The 17,443-nt window shown below is 40.0% G+C and overlaps 1 long non-coding RNA gene across 2 annotated transcripts in view; it reads left to right on the top strand.

Moving 5' to 3' along the window:
* LOC311444531 overlaps positions 1 to 17,443 on the top strand; it is a 232,272-nt gene that overhangs the window by 141,834 nt on the left and 72,995 nt on the right. The gene's annotated exons all lie outside the window — the stretch shown is intronic.

Genomic DNA, 17,443 nt, shown 5'->3' with positions numbered 1-17,443 from the left:
CACTTCAGCCCATCTCCCTAGTCTGTTCCTCTATGACATCAGCTTGAGATAGTTTTTGTTCCTAGGATGTTCCTCCCTTTCTGCCTGACAGGGATCAGAATGAAAGGACGTTCCTTCATCTGTTCATTCATTACTTATTGCTTGTCTTAAAAAGGTCAAGAGCCAGTGACCAACTCCAAAACAATAGAGTTGTAAGACCTTGAAAATAAAAGTTTTGTTTTGACCTGTCACATGATTTCTCTTAAAGCCCCTATCTCAGCATGATTTTAAGGGCATATGATAGAAAACTGGCCCTTCAGTGCACGGAAGAGTGCAATTTTAACTGCTCAGCACAAGGCTTCAGTTATTTTCTCCTACTTAGCAGATGTCACCATCTCTTCTTCTGCTCACAAACATCTGTCAGACTCGGGTCTCCCCCATTCATCACAGTTGCTCAGTTCCTCCAGACGTGGCCCTGCTTGCACACACCTTGTCTGCAGCACAGCACTGCTCTCACTGTGGCTGTTAGCAACATCTTGAACTGCAGAGGTAGCGTGCGGTGGAAAGGAGAAGGTTTCACCAGTGTCCTTATATCTTCTTTCAGAACAACATAAATTAACTCAGTAGAGATTCTTGGTGCCCGAGCCTAACTCAGGGCTTCTAATGCGATGTTCATTAAAGGGCTATGTTCTTCAGTGAAATTTTGGTATGTTTCTGGTCTCAGAGCTTCAGCCATGACTAATCTCCTTCCCATCTCATGCATGCCCTCTCCTTCTCCATCCCACCCCATTATTCCTAGCTGTTCCACTGCACTGCTTTGGACATTTGTAAACCCACCTCTTACACTGTGAATTCCCTTCCCCTTTCTAACTTTCTCTCATCTCTCTTTGCCCCATATTCATTTGTGTTCATCTTTCTCTCTTCTATGTCTAGCCTGCTTTATGACCTTACTTTCCTCCTTAGACTCCTCCTCTGCCTAGTCTTACCCCACAAAGGTCTTAATGCAGACATCTCTTCCTCCTCCTCTTCCTTCTGTGTTGCTTCTCAGTACACGCTCAGTCATGCCGCGTTTAATTTTGTACCTCAAAGCATTTGTGTTGGCTGAGGTGCTCTGCTTTTAGGTACAATAGCAGATCCTGGCCTTCTTTACACACGGCAGGCACAGCGTTGCTTCTGTTTTCATCTGTGTCAGTGTAATGTGGATGATTTTGAGATTTCCAGTAATATCAGCGATGGCTGCTTTTAAACCTCTTTCAGTGCTGGTTCACTTAACTTTTTGACTTTTTTTAATTTATTTTTTTCTAGCATTCTGCTCTTTTTGTTTCTCTGTTTTACTGTTTCTTCTTTCTTCTTTGCTCTGCCTGCTGGAGCATTGTGTAATCATTATTGGAAAGATAAAGCAACTGAAATGTTAGAAGTATAGATACGGTTCTAAAGAGAAAATTATCAAAGGTTTATGAAACATACAGATCTACTGGTTTAATATTTTCATATTGTGTTCTTTGTTAGTTTGACAGCAATTTATTTTATTTTATTTTATTTTTAACCACTAGGAAAAGGAAACTAGTAACTATTAAGAAGGACAAAAAAAAAAAAAAAAGGAGCAAATGCTTGTTCTTGAAAATAAGCGTATGCACACGTGCACAAATCTGGTTGATAAACTTCAAAAGTAATTTTGGTAATTGCAAAGGTGTGTTGTGTTTTACAGAAGATAATGTTTTTTACCTGTAAGTTTGATAGTACATTACTGCAGCTATGCAAAACTCTAGAAGAGGGAAAACTTTATTCCAACTTTTTTTTTTTTTTTAATTTACTCAAAGACATTAAATTGCTTTATTATTTCTAAAACTGGCTAGTGTAGGTTAGAGAGAGAAATGGAGAAGAAAGAAAGAAACCTACTCTAGATACTAAAAGACAAGGGCATGCTCTATATTGTAAGGACTTTTTATTGTGATTACACAATATAATTTTTACTAGGGTTTTTTTTCTGACTTTCCTCTCATATAAGAGGTTTTACTTGGATTAGTAAACCAATGTTCTGATCCCATCTGCTGCTTTTATCTTTATTGTCTATGTTCCACTGACAGCTAAAACATTCTTCCCAGAGAAACATGCCAAATTATATCTAAGCTTTTGAATGTGTCATTCTGTCTTTGGCTGCTAGCCAAAGGTATGTGTATAAATTTCATCAGTAGTTGAAACACCTTGATGATACCTTTTTTTGTTCTGCTTTTTTTTTTTTTTTTCAGCATTTCAAATACAATCCAGTTCTATGCATCTTTCAGGGAAAATCATGATTTTTCTTTTTGGAAAAATACTCCTTTTGGGAACACAGACTTTCTAAATTTTTAGCCCAATTGATTGGCATGTCAATTTGTTTAGAGTTAAAAAGTCCTTGAGGAACTTCCTGGGCTTTCTAAAATTAAGATTGCAGCATGTGTATTTTCACAGTTCTAATTAATCCATAAGTTCCATTACTTTAGAGAGCTATCAAGTAATTTTTTTAATAGCGGAATAATGATACGAATTTATATAAATATTATTATATGTGACAGACATAATGATGATTGTAATAAGTACGTATATCTTTTGGATCATTTGTTTTCCATGCTGGTTGATTTCTTAGTAAATTCAAAATTCAACTGAAATCCTGTAGTAAGCTATTAGTTCATCACTCTAGTGTCATCCGTTATTGTCCTGCTGCCAGAGAGAGAGGCTTTGACAAAAACTGCAGCACTCCAGCAATGGGAAATCCCTTTCTACACAACAGAGTTGTCAGAACCTTGTGTCTTAAGACAAACAACTTAATAAGATTACAAAACCATATAATGTGATCTGCTCCAGCTGTGGAAGCAGACCAAGCATCATCATGTAAAGGTTACAGGAGGGTGTTTCCTTGGAAGCACAGTGTTGTTGTGAAATGTACCTTGTGAAGCGCTCCCTCTCTCAAAACATTCTGTGCTAAAATGCAAAGGCAAATCCAGATTCTCCAGTACATAACCATTCAGATATTTTGCTCTCATCTCATCTCTTCTAGAATTCACCCCCAAAAACTTCACTTCAGTTTTCTGCATTGTGCCTGTAGCGTAAGTTGCTTTTCTGCTAAAAAATACCCTCAGACCACCAACACCGTGGTTCTATCAGAGCATCTTTCCCATCTTAGTGTGTACGCTTTCCTTTGTAACTGTTTGTTTACATACACCATCAGATTATTTCTGCGTACCTATTTTTTACTCACAGAATCACAGAATTGTCTAGGTTGGAAGAGACCTCAAGATCATCAAGTCCAACCTCTGACCTAACACTAACAAGTCCTCCACTAAACCATATCGCTAAGTTCAACATCTAAACGTCTTTTAAAGACCTCCAGGGATGGTGACTCCACCACTTCCCTGGGCAGCCCATTCCAATGCCTCACAACCCTCTCAGTAACTCAGTAAAGAAGTTCTTCCTAATATCCAACCTAAAACACACCTGGCACAACTTTAGCCCATTCCCCCTCATCCTATCACCAGGCACGTGGGAGAAAAGACCAACCCCCACCTTGCTACAGCCTCCTTTAATGTACTTATAAAGAGCGATAAGGTCATCCCTGAGCCTACTTTTCTCCGAGCTGAACAAATCCAGCTCCCTCAGCCACTCCTCGTAGGACTTGTTCTCCAGACCCTTCACCAGCTTGGTCACCCTTCTCTGCACCCTTTCGAGCACCTCGATGTCCTTCTTGTAGCGAGGGGCCCAAAACTGAACACAGTACTCGAGGTGCGGCCTCACCAGAGCCGAGTACAGGGGGACAATCACTTCCCTAGACCTGCTGGCCACACTGCTTCTTATACAAGCCAGGATGCCATTGGCCTTCTTGGCCACCTGAGCACACTGCTGGCTCATATTCAGCCACCTATCCACCAATACTCCCAGATCCTTCTCATCCTGGCAGCTTTCCAACCACTCATCTCCCAGCCTTTAGCTCAGCTTGGGGTTATTGCACCCCAGGTGCAGGACCCGGCACTTGGCCTTGTTGAACTTCATACAGTTGACCTCAGCCCATCGGTGCAGCCTATCCAGATTTTCCTGCAGAGCCTTCCTACCCTTGAGCAGATCGACACACACACCTAACTTGGTGTCATCTGCGAACTTACTGAGGGTGCACTCGATGCCCTCGTCCAGATCATCGATGAAGATATTAAAGAGGACCGGCCCCAGCACCGAGCCCTGGGGAACACCACTAGTGACCTGCCTCCAACTGGATTTGACTCCATTCAACACGACTCTTTGGGCCTGGCTATCCAGCCAGTTTTTAACCCAATGAACCATACGCCAGTCCAAGCCAAGAGCAGCCAGTTTCTTGAGGAGAATGCTGTGGGAAATGGTGTCAAAAGCCTTGCTGAAGTCAAGGTAGACCACATCCACAGCCTTTCCCTCATCCACCCAGCACGTCACTTTGTCATAGAAGGAGATCAGGTTCGTCAAGCAGGATCTGCCTTTCATAAACCCATGCTGACTGGGCCTGAGATCACCTGGTTGCCCTGTAAGCACCGCGTGATGACACTCAAGATAATCTGCTCCATGAGTTTCCCTGGCACTGAGGTCAAACTGATAGTCCTATAGTTTCCCTGGTCTGCTCTCTGACTCTTCTTTAAAAGGTGTTTGTTTTTTTTTTTTTTTTTTCCTGTCAATCTCACGAAGTCAAATTTTCATTTTAGAATAGAAGAGTAAAGCCAACTTCTATGGCCTATACTAACAGTATATTACAGACTGCATATTTTTCAACTGTGTAATCTCAGAAAATCTTGATGTGAAGATTTTTGTGATAAGGAATCTAGCATATTCACTTTTTAGCTATCAGATCTCATTTGCCTTTTAGCTCACCTAAAAGAGTTTCTTCCTGTTAAACACCTCTTCAGTGTTTAGGTGCTCATGGTTTGTGATAAAGTTGCACTTGAACCTTTGCTTTGATAAAGTGCACTTTGTAGCTTAAACTTCTTCTTATGGAACTGCAAGGCAATGTGGGGTAGGGCTTTGCAGGCATGTCTAAGGATATTCCTTAAAACTTAAGTGATTTTCAACTCTTTTCTAAGGTCTTTTCAGTTATACTGTTCCCTTTTGTTTCACATTCCAGCTGTCTGCTCAACTAATACGCAGGAGAATATAGAAGATATTTCCCTGCCTTTTGAAGCATACATTGTTGTCTTTTTATATATCATAGGATTCAGTAGTCTGCTGTTCAGCAGGCAGAGGCTTGCAAACAAATAGTGTTACTTTCAGGGATTATATCATGTCCAAAGTTAGGTCTTCACTTAGTGGGTTTAAAAAAAAAAAAAAGATAAAATTCTGGTGCTTAGAAAATCTCAGTCCTATAACCTTAGTACTATAGTTTGAGAAGTCAGTACTTAAAGACAACATTAAAAGTTTTCCTAGAGGTAGAACTTTGCCAGTCTGTGTGCACAATTTCTTTGGCCTAATTTTTCAATGTTCAAACTTATGCTATCAGTAGTTGTTTATAAGGGGAAGGTCAGCAATAATTAAACAGTCCTAAAATGTAACATTAAACAGAGAACATATAAATAAAGTACCCTTTAGATTTTAGAAGTTCTTTGGGGCGTGTTAGTAGTTCAATAACTGGTAACCTGTGCAGTATGAAGCACAACTCTTCTGTTTTCTCTTAAGATTAATTAGCTTTGTAGCATATTAATCAAACCAGGTTGGGAAGAAAAATCAGAATGCGTATTCCTGCGTGGTTCTCAGACATCTCATTTGTTTAATGGAGCCATTTGGATAATTAAGATCAGTACAGGTAATTTAGCTAAAGTGCAATCTACAGGAAAGATTATCTAGCAATTTACTTGTGTTTATCTCAGTTTTTTTGTCTTGTTTTTCTTCCTAGTTATTTATACACATAGTTCAGTAGTTTAAAAGGCTGCTTCTTTTCTGAAGTGCATGTACATGGAACATGGGAATGGGAAATATTCCTTTGTACTGACAAAACTATGCTAGGTTGTTTGCCTCTAGGAAAGCCCCCTCAAAGTGAGTAGGCTAAAGTGGATCCCATCTGTATCCCTGAAAAACCTCCTCTTTTGACTTGCATCTGAAAAAACAGAGTTCATCTCAGTGTTGGACTCATAGCTATGTGAGGTCCTACACTCCCTGACACCTTTTTCTTTCTTTTTTTTTTCCTTTTTTTTTTTTTTTTTTTAATTTTCTTTCTTCTTTTCTGTAAGAGGAGTGGTATTAGACTGACAAATGATTATGCTGCTACTATTATTGATAAGCATGGGAGAAAGTTGTGTTAATGGGCTATTTGGGGCTGCACCTACAAAGAGCAAGGATGGGCTGCAGTTGAAATTTCAGGCACCCACTTGGAATAAGACAGTCAATACAGTCCTTTATACGTGGCTTAGCTCTCTAATGGGCTCAGGTACAATTGTTTTCTTTAAATATATGTATCTATGTATGTATATTTCCGTTGGATTAATTTTGGTTGCATGCTACCTTAAACAGCTAACACAAGCGGTCAATCTGTCTTGTGTTCACAGATTTTCCCTATAATCAGTGGTGAGATACAAATTCTTTTAGAGTTTAGTCTTGTTTGATGACCTGAACAGGTCTCCAGAAAAGCATCTTTTCTTTTTCCTATTTAGATGGGAAATAGGCTAGTCTGCCATCTAATTTATATGTTAAATTGCTCGGTGTGAGTATCTCCTTTTATATTGTATGCCCTTATTCCTAAGGAGAAGCTCTCCACACTAACAGCATATCCATAAATTCAGCAGCATTGGCCGTTGGCTAAAATACCCATCATGAGTATCAGTAGTAGCATCTGGCCCATGACAGATTTGAGTTGCAAGAAACTCCCAGCAGCGAGCTGTATTTCATTAGGGGTAGACTCAGTCACTGTGCATTTTTTGCATTTGGGGGAAAAAAAATAAAAATGCTACAGCAGTGTGTGCAGTAAGGCAAAAATTCATTTCATTACTTCTGGAAGTGTAGTTTTATAAAGCTTGCCATTACCAACCAGCACACTGCGTCTGACCAAATATTAGTAGCTTTGAAAATCATATGAAAACATTTTGCATGAATTGGACGTTAACGTTAAAATGAAATTGAATTGTGTGATTTGACTACTTGCTGAAATATGGATATATTAATGGTCCAATAATTAACATCTTAGAACTGCTTGTACTAAGCATCTCTGACACTGAATGAGATGATTGAAAAAGCCACTGTGTTTTGAAATATGGCATATTAATAAATTAGAGGAGAGATTAAAAAACATTGCAGTCCACAGAGCACACCGTTCCAGCACACTCAGGTATTACATTAGTAGCTTCATCTTTCAAAATTAGCAAACGCACCTTGCAAGGCAGGGATTTGAGACGGTACATACGGATCTGTTATTCCAGTTCAGAAATTCAAAACCTACTCAAGCTAATGGATCCATAAAAGCTATTAGCTCGAGGCTTGCTGCTGCAATTCTGAGTATTTGAACAGAATTTTTTTAATGGTCTGTTATTAAATGTATTGTATACAGCTGTTTGTTTGCCTTTCCAAGGTTCAGAAGTTGTTTACGCTGCTGCAAAGAAGAGAAAATTGCTCACACGGTACTGGCAGGCAAATTGTTTTGTTAAGTTGGAAGCTAATATTCCTAGAAATGGTACCTGCTAAATATCTGCTTGTGTAATCTTTACCCCAATACTACTTAATAATGCAGTGATTTAGTGCAACAAGTGATGGCAGTGCATCTATGCTGGGAAGATTTCTGTGGGACTATTATTCGTAGTAGTCAGTACTTACAGATGCAGCAGTAAGTGCTGGCAAGATTAGCTCTTTATATTTTAAGTGTAATCAGAGTCAGATGGGATACTGGGCACCTCTTAGTGTTTCCAGAGTGCTGTTCATTCGATGCTTCTCAGAGAGGAGAGCTCAGCTGCCTAGAGATCATATATCAAGCACGAGGCAATAACAGAAAATCCAACTAGTGGCTAGGGATGTGCATTTGGGCTGTTAAATGAGGGAAAAAAAAAAAAAAAAAAAAAAAACAACAACAACAACAACAACAAAACACATCAAGCTTGGCACTGGGGGTGTATGTTTGGGCTGCAAAGCATCAGTCACTGTGGAAGTAATAAAGATATAACTGACAGCAGTTCTCTGTCTCTCTGTGCATGCATATATGCTTAAGCTTGGACGGTGACACAAGTGGGCTATGATTACAGCTGTGACATTCGTGCTGCCTTAGTAACAATGTCAGCACTTCCATTTAAAACCACTATATTCACAAGTTTTTAACTCTGCCAGATAAAATAGCTAGGAGCTTTGGAGCAATTTTTTTCTCCTCTTTAATAAAACTCAACCAAGGTTTTACAAGATAAGTGTAATTCACTTCCCCCACCCCCCCCAACTGCATTGTCCTTCAGCATGTATTGAGTTGGATGCCTTGATATCTACAAAACGCAAGTTTTAAAATATTTTATGTGGGTATTATGCATTTAGGGCACATCACTGATGTTCTTTAGGCAAAAGTAAAAATGGAAAAAGGAGTAGTAATAGTATATTTTAAGTCAAGGTATAGGCTTTATATTAGCTGCCTCAAAAAAGGTGTTGTCCAGCATTGGAGATATGTGTTCAGTGGAGTTATGAACTCTTTCTAATAGCCACACATTATTGCAGTATTAACTGCTGTGCAGTGACACTACATGACCCAGTATTCAAGCATAAATTGAACAAAATGCAACGTGATTTCAGATGCTCACCCCTATGAACGTGCCTTACCATCTTTGATTTTTGTTTTAGTGCTCAGATGTGTAGCAGCACAGAGATTGAAGTAAATGTTTCTTCTCTGAAGAACTTCCTCAGCTGATTGAAAGGTGTGGTGAAAACACACAAGACTGTAAGAAATGTAAACAATTCAGGTTTGTAGGCTCTACTTCGTGTTATTAGAGTTTTAATAGGGAGTTGCCTTTTTTTTTTTTCCCTCAATAGTGTATTTTTTTATCAGATAACTGGAAATGTATGATATTTAATATCTGTAAGGTAAACAGTCAAAGACTGAGGAAGTGTGCAAAAGTCTGAATTAGGCAGGCTAATGTGTGCCTTACTACAACCAGGTAAATATCAGACAAACATTTAAGTTCTGCCAGTAGAAATTGGTTCCGAAACAAAAATGAGTTACGCTGATCATGCCAGCAGTCTTTTATGCCGGCATTGTTTTGGATACCCACTTCTGTTCCCAGCTGGAACTGGGAACTACAAAGACAGAGAGTAATTAAAAGTAATGAAGAAGCTGGAAAAATAAACTTTGGTGGGTTGTCTGCTGGTTTAGGTTCTGCTTGGTGATTTCTGCTTTTGTTTTGCTCTTTGGTCATGGTGCTCACATGTAAGGAGCATGCAATCTTTCTAAGAAGTGCTCCACTACAGAAGGCAAGTCAAGCCCTGTGCTCTGAAATAACTCTCACTAGCTTGGGAAATGGACTGCCACATTACAGAAGGTAGATTGGTGAACATTTTTGGTTAATGCTCAGTAGTACTCAAAAGCCAAAATATGATAGTTGCCAAAAAATAAGCCTAGAGGAGCATGTGCTATAGAAGTACATGTCAAGTACTGAGATGGCTAGGGAGGATTTGCCAACATGGGAAAGAGACAGTGGTGTTTGTAGCGGTGATAGAAGCACATCAAATTATGATAAGCACCAAGAACTGGAATTAAGAAATAATTATTCATTGTTTCTCACAATGGTGTTGTAGAGACGGTGTATGAATCAGTCAGCTGGAAGGCTCAAACACACAGCATGTGATACAAGAGAACCCAGCTGTCTCAGGGTGTGGAGGCTCAAAGTTTGCATAGGTTCAAATGCCTTCATGGAAAAGAAGGCAAGTTATGAAGGCAGTTAAACTCAGCCTTGCCTCCACAGACCTTCAGGAAATTCTGAACAGATTTACAGATGCTGCCAAAGATGGGAGGAGTATCTTACGCTGTTCCCAAGGCATCTGACATCCCTCTCCTTTTGTGTGTGTTGGCCAGAAAGTAGTGCTCTTAAGTGGAGTCCCAGTGAGGACTGATGCTGGTTAATCAGTCACTTGGTTATGGCCAGCATTGATTTCACAGATGTCCAGAAGGAGAGGGATTTCAATGTGATTTAGTAGGAGTATGGACACTTGATTTTGGCAAATACTTCAACAGTTCTCATGCGTGGCTTTGGCTGTTGCCCATACATTTCTACTTGGCAAGCAAATTACGTCCAGATATTCACCTGGGCAAAAATTACCCAGCACATAAATCATTCTGTCGATCATGTTCTTACCATCTCCCTAATACTTACTGCTTGCCTTCTCAGGTCTGAGGGCCTAGCGAGCTCCCTTTCTGTGATAATGCAAAGCTTTGCTGATGCCATGACCCATAAAAATATTTCTTTCTTAATCAATGTCTGTAACTCTGTCTGTCATTCATACTACTAGCAGATTTTCTCCTATTTTGGGGGCAGGGGAAAAAGTCTAGAGATGACAGCAATCACTGTGGCTTGCAAACATGTCAGTTACTGTGACAACTAGGCCTTACTTATTCTGTATATTTTGATGCAGTGCTAAGAAGTTTAAAATAGACTTCTCTCCCCCCCCTCCCCCCAGCATAGACTTAAATTTGATCAATTTTGAAGCCTTGTGTGTGATTGGAATGTGTGTCAAAAAGCAAGGAATATAATAGGCTGAGGGTTCGTGCGATAAAGTGCTACAGGTGTGTGAGTTATAGTGTAGGCATAACTAGAGAGGCTAAACTGAGAAGAAATCCTAGTCAAGAAGGTGCCAGGAAATCAGACACATTGAATTTATGCCGTAGGAAGCCATGGACTCCACATCTGCTCTGAAAATGAATTTCCCACTTTTCTGGGGCCCAGCAGCTCTCCCTAAAGCGAGTGGTAATAGAAGGGGCAGCTCCACTCCCTGCCACCTAGCTGCTGACTTGCAAATTGCAAGTGAGTAAATAGGAAGTGCAGAACAGGTAATATAGAAGGAAAAGAAAGGGGAAAGCAGGAGCAGAAAAGTCAGGCTTACCTTTACAGCCTTTTCAGGCTTTCTACAGAAAACAGCGGCTACAAGAGGAAGGAACAGCAGGGTAATTATCCTACAGCAGAGGAAAAAGGGCCTTAAGGCAGACAGAAATCTGGGCTGGGGATGTCCATGCGGAATAAATGAAGTAAAACCATCATTTTTCAAGGAAATGTCAATATTTTGAAACATAGGAGAACAATTCCAATTTGAAGAACAACCTAGTGCATCACATCTCTGATTCTCTGATTCAACTCTGACTCAGTTTGAACTGTGTGACCAGAATCATATGACACAGTCCCTGTTTAGATCAAATTATTTTCTTAACTAAATATGGAGTAATTGGCTGGAGGTGAGCAGCAAATATCATCTAAGAATGTTGTAGTGTGTGTAGCTTTAACTGCACTACTTGCTTCGGTGCTCCATGTTTTTCTTCTAAGACAGAGTACAGAAATCATACATGCAGGACTTCACCAACTGTCCCCAAAAATAATAACAAAAAAGTTAGAAATGGAAACGGCATTAATAAAACTTAATCCTGGGCCAGTTTTCTAAATAAGTAGTTCAACTTGTTAGTTCTTGCCCACATTTTGCTACAGTGATGCTGGTGACTTATGGCTGGAAAAAGCTTTGTAATTCATGCAGATAGAAAAGAGAGTCTAACACTAACTAGGTATGGAGATCAATTAGTTAAGTTTTAATGACAAACATGTTTAGTAAATTTGTACAATGATTTACGAGGAGACAGGAGAGCCAAGTGTCAGGCCCTCTCAAGGATTTACACACCTTTTTTTGGCTGTACACCTATACATATAATGTACCTCTCTGAATTAGGTAATCGTGCTGCCCTGTAGCAGCTTACTGCCTTCAGATGTTGTCAGCTTTGTTACTGGTCATGATAGTTTCAGTACCCATAAGCTGTGGAAGAATAAACCATTTTATCTTCTACCATTGCTGATTTACTTCAGGCCCCTGCTCTCTCAGAGTTTGAAACTGGGTGGGTTACACCTGGATCTCTTTTGACTTCCTCCACTCAAGTGTTGAATCCATTGCAGAGCTCAAATGATCCTGAGATGCATCCACGTGGGACGTTTTTATTAACAATGAAAAATTAAATAAGGACACTATTCTGTACATAAAAACATGACCTTCTGGATATTTTCCAAGAGTAGCTCTCAGTCTCAGATTACTCTTGCATTTCAAATTATTAAATAAAGCTGAAGCATGAGTGGGTTTAGTGCCAAGTAGGCTTTGAAGACTGAGAAGGGATAATTTGGAAGGATGGACTTCAGTAAGTGAGGCAGATGTCCCTAGGCTTTCTGTTTTGGACTGTGGAGGGAGCCTTGACTCTCCTGAAAGAGGATTGAGAGCAGAAGCTGAAGTATCAGGGCTCTGAATTGCCTGAGGGAGGATGAAAGATTGGAGGGTGGAGGGGAGTTTCTCTTTTGACTGCACAAGAAAAGGAGCCCATAAGCTTTCTGTCTGCTTATAAGTGTCTTGAAGTTTTTCACTGGCCCTTGGAGCTGTTAATACACCTGAAAGTCTTTGAGAATGATTGAATCTGGGGACCGTCCTGATACCTCTCAGCTGAGAGAGAAATTGCTGTTACAGTCGTTCTGCTATAAACAGAGTGGAACACCTGGTTTGTTAACTAAAGACAAGGTTTCTTTTCAGGTTGCATGTGAATATAAGTCAATATCCTTTCTGGTGTTTAATCCATTTCATATTGAAAGCATTATACCAGGTTAGTTTTGCACAAATCTCATTGTGTTTTCAGAAGGAAGGCTTCATAGGGTTACTGTGAGAAAAATAAATGCAAATAAGAGTCTGTGTTTTGCTGATGGTTATAAATTCCTTTGCCTTTTAGTGGCATAGCTGGAGAATTGGGTTAAGCTTCTGGGCATGAGCACAGTAGGTTTCTGTGTTTATTCTGTATAATCTAGTTTTCCTTCTCTTTTTAATCTTTGCTTGCTTGCCAGGCTTTCCTTTGCAGCCTCCTTTCTACTGCTGCATGCTGTTTTTTTTTTTTTCTCTCTCATGTTTTCTGAAGCTTAGACATGAAAGGACAATGAAATGGATGTTTTAATCAATTAACTGTAGCTTGATCAAAGTTTCATTCTTCCTTGTTGTTGTTTATAGTTCTTATTTACAATAGCTTCTAGTTGGGCTTCTGATTCATGTGGTGTGACAAAGTCACTCTTGCATAGTACAGCAAGCTAAGAGTCTAAAAACTGTAATTGATCAAGGCCTTGCTTTAATCGCAGATCATGTCAGAACCCTGAGCAGCAGCTCGGCTTTCCTTGTGGTCTAATGCTGAAGGCAGAATGGGAGTGTGCTGGCATAGCAAAATACACACCAAGCAGCAAATACACAGAACATTCCTGAATGTCCATACCCTGGCCCTTTATTCAGTTCTTTTTGCTTTCAGAGGCCACCGGCTCTCTTTTATTCCTTTTAAAAGGGAATAGCAAACACCTTCACTCTATCTTGTCAAGAGTTTGTTTATCCTTTCTGACTCATGAGAAGTAACTATCCAAACCTGTTAGAAGTATATACAAAAAATAAAGTCTCGTTTTATATATGAGGCTGTTACGGCCTGCTTGTGGTCGCTTAGGTTGTTTGGCTGTCTTAAGTGCTGGGGTAACTTTTTTCCCTTTTCTCCTCACCTCTGTCTCTTTAAGGGTGCTACTTGCCTTAGACACCTTTTTTTTTTTTTTTTTTTCCTTTTATTTGAGTACTAACAACAACAACAACAATAAAATCCTATAGTAGCCTACCCAAGCAATTCAGACTTCAAATTATTTATTTATTTATTTTTAAGTTCTGTGTATCTGTGATTTGCAGAAAGGATGTGAAATCTGGGAATAAAGATGTGTTTGGGTCAGGTACATCCCTCAGGAAGTCTGACTGACTAAGGATAAGTTGAATATGTTTGGAAAACCTGCTTCTTGTACGTAGCCAGGAAAGCCTTTTGTATTCAATGGCTGATTTTAATTGAATTATATCTTCATTGAACATAGCCTGACCATGTTTGAGATCAAGCTGTGGGGAAAATATGGGCTTTCAACTGCTGGTGGAAGCTGATGCTGGTCATATCAGCATCATGAGCACCTGAGAGAAGACCAAGAGAGCTTTCCTGTTGCTACCCTGGTTCCTCTTTCCCATGTTGTGAGTTAGGCAACATCAGGGAAGAAGTTGATTTGATTGCAAGGGACACTGCAACAGTTGGATATATGTCAAATCACTGGGGAGAGAGGAGAAGTGAAGGGAAAGAAGTAGTGGCTTGTGTCAAAGTGAACTGGCAGTTTTGAGGACAGGAAAAAAAGAAATTGGAAATGTACCGGATAATCAGTAGATTTTACAGCTGCTGGTCCACAGGCAATTAGTGTGAATGTCTTGTACAGTAGTGGTGTCATGCAGAGGAGCTTACCATTTGAGCTCAGGAGCTTGGGTTTCTTGGAAGTGTCTCCAAAATGGCTGAAGGTCATGCTCTGAAATAAGATGTGAGTGAGGTTCAGGAATGGCTTTTCAATCAAAGTAGTGGAGTCAAAGCTCCTGGCTGCCCCTTCATAGCAGGCTCTTAGAGTTCAAGCAGAGATTCAGTTGGGGGCTTCATGGGTCGTCTTAGAAGGACCTTCCTCTCCCATATCCCAGTGCTATTTAGGAAACTTGACCTGCACATGCAGCATTAGTGACAACCATGTATTCATGCCGATCCCTTTATATGGAAAATAAATTATAAGTTTTGCTCTTCGGATTTCTACATATATATAAATACAAGTAAGGAAGAAATGTGTCTGTTTTGTTTTCTGCGTGTTTTTTCCAATCCATTTTCCCCAGTGGCAATGGTTAATGAGAAAGATCATTTTATTAATTAAACATTCAAAACAATGCAGTTTGTTGCTGCCAGCCACTTGTTTGGAATAATCTTCTATGCATCATAACCTTCTGTCTCTGTGTTTAATTGCTTTCCACCCCCCCCCCCCCTTCACTATCTCTTGAGCACTCTTTCAAAAATCTCTGCTGACCTTTCATGCTGCTTTTGCATTTCATGTAATTTCAGTTAAGAAATGTTTAATTACTAAAATAATCACTTTTGCTTTTAATCTGTTTATGCTTTTCTGCCTGGCTCTTGTACTTCCCATGTAATTCTTACTGATTACAATGATGCGTGTGTTAAGGTAAGAGATGATCTCCTACACTTCTTAGGGAAGGGCTCCTTCATAATTATAGGTCATCCTTTAGTCTAACAGACATTTTAATCAAGCACCCGCCAAGACAATTTCATCTTCTGATCGTCAGATTTGGGCTATTCTTTGGGCATTTCAATGTTTTATCTTGTTATTTTTTGCCATTCACTGACTCATCTCATGGAATCAGATTTGGGGCCATAAAAAGCAGATGTGAAGCCAGATACAAGAGCACTTGCCTAACTCTAAGTGAATGATCCCACTAATAACATCAATGGGGACATCACCTTGCTATCAAGAGGAGCATTGCAAATGGAGGCAATAAGTTGGTAGAAATAAGCAGACTAAGTATTTGCACCATTCAGGTTGAAGTACCAATGCATGCCATCATGTTCAGCTCATCTCACTAGGTTCCCTGTTTCATGAGTGAAGAGGCTCACCCAGAGAGTGACCAAGGCTGCCTAAGCTAGGCATTGTCCTTGTGAAGAGAACCTGGGGAAAGCAACTGCAGCTCCTTTAGCTCGGCTTGTAAATACTAACCCAGCCCTGCTTTTGCAGGCTTGCCTTATTGTCTCTGAGAGGAGTCACTCACGTGGAGCCTGATCCAAGCCCTCTGCAGGCAAAAGAGAGTCTTCCTACAGCCTCCTGTATGCATGGGGCTTGAGGCAGATTGACTGGGACAAATCCTACATGTCTTTACACTCATCTCTGATGAAGAGAGTTACCTCAGATTTACAGCTTTGTCACTGTCAGCAGAAGGTGGCTCTCTGATATTAACATACTGGTGACAAAGGAGCTCACCGAATGAAGTCCATCAGAGTAGATGGATGTGAAGGAGATTAATTATACATGACAGAGTTGAGTTGCCATATCTGGAATAAAACAGATTTAACTCCCCTGGATTTACTGTGGTTACGCTTTTAACTGCTACTCAATTTCTCAGAATTTCTAGGTTGGAAGAGACCTCAAGATCATCGAGTCCAACCTCTGACTTTACAGTAACAGTCCTCCACTAAACCATAATTTGATCAACCAAAGTAAATAGGTTTTCAATTAGGGCTTTTTTTTTTTTTTTTTTTTTTTTTCCCAGTCTTGTCAGAGATAAGAAAAAATGATGATGAAAAAATTATGAAACTAATTGGGATGCCTTCCTCTCCATCTGCTCCTCTGCTCAAGAACCCAGCTGTTCCTACCCACATCAGTTAGCTAGCAGTCTTTAAGCACTACCATTACATGGATTTCAGCATAATGCATGTTTTCTGGATTCATCTGCAGAAGCAAGGAAATATGTTCTCAGTGCAGGACTGCAGTGTTAGAGCAATCTTCGATTTACTGACCAGTTGAATTTGCTCTCCCCATTCCTCATACTGCTGCTGCTGCAGTGGCACTTATATGACAACCTCTCCTTCTCTGCTCCCTCAGCAGGAGGAGGCGGCTGCTGCTGCTCCCCGCCTGGGACTGTGAAGATCTTGTGGGTTTTCCATGCTATACTACTACTAAAGCCATGACAGCCACCACGGTTTAAGATAAATATGTATCAAAACCAGTTCTTTACCTTTAAATAAGCTTCTTTTACATAACTGGTATCTCTCGTCATTCCACCCACCCCTTTTAAAAGTGATTTTTGTTGTTGTTGTTGTGAGTTTACTGAAAGCCTAATATGTTATATTCATCCAAGCACAGATTTTTAGCCCCAAGACCTCAACATTATACAGAAGTGAAAAAGAAGCATATTTAGACATCTAGCCCTGCATAATCAGCAAAGTCCTCAAATTCCTATACAGTACATAATTTGAATCAGTGAGTTTTCTGAAGAGGTGTATTTGTCTTCTGCATTTTGTTACCTTTCCTCCCACATAGGCACACTCTTTTTAACCTTCTGAGCTCTGGTCATTTTTTTCTCTAAGAAAGAACAAAGTCTGTGAAATGAGCAAGGTACCTAATCATGCATTCCTGTTAGTAGGAACAGCAAAGCTATGCAAGTTTTAAAAGATGGGAGCAATCCTCATTATCTCTTTTCTGTGCCGAGAAGTAACAACAGATACATGACTGAAAACCCAGAAAATGCTTGGCAGAGACTGAGGCACTGCAAAGAGGAGCAAGGTGCAACATCCAGCCTGGTATGAGGTGGGCAGCTGAGGAAGTAAGGGGGTTTGTGTGAAGGTGCTGGACTAGGTGCCAGTCTGAGAGAGAGGACCAATCCTGAATAAACACAAAAGTAAGTGGGGAAATTTGTTCCC

This window comes from Aythya ferina (genome assembly GCF_964211825.1).
Source record: "Aythya ferina genome assembly, chromosome: 1".
NCBI lineage: Eukaryota > Metazoa > Chordata > Aves > Anseriformes > Anatidae > Aythya > Aythya ferina.
The sequence above is the reverse complement of the archived record's forward strand: the minus strand, read 5'-3'. Positions and strand labels throughout refer to the sequence as shown.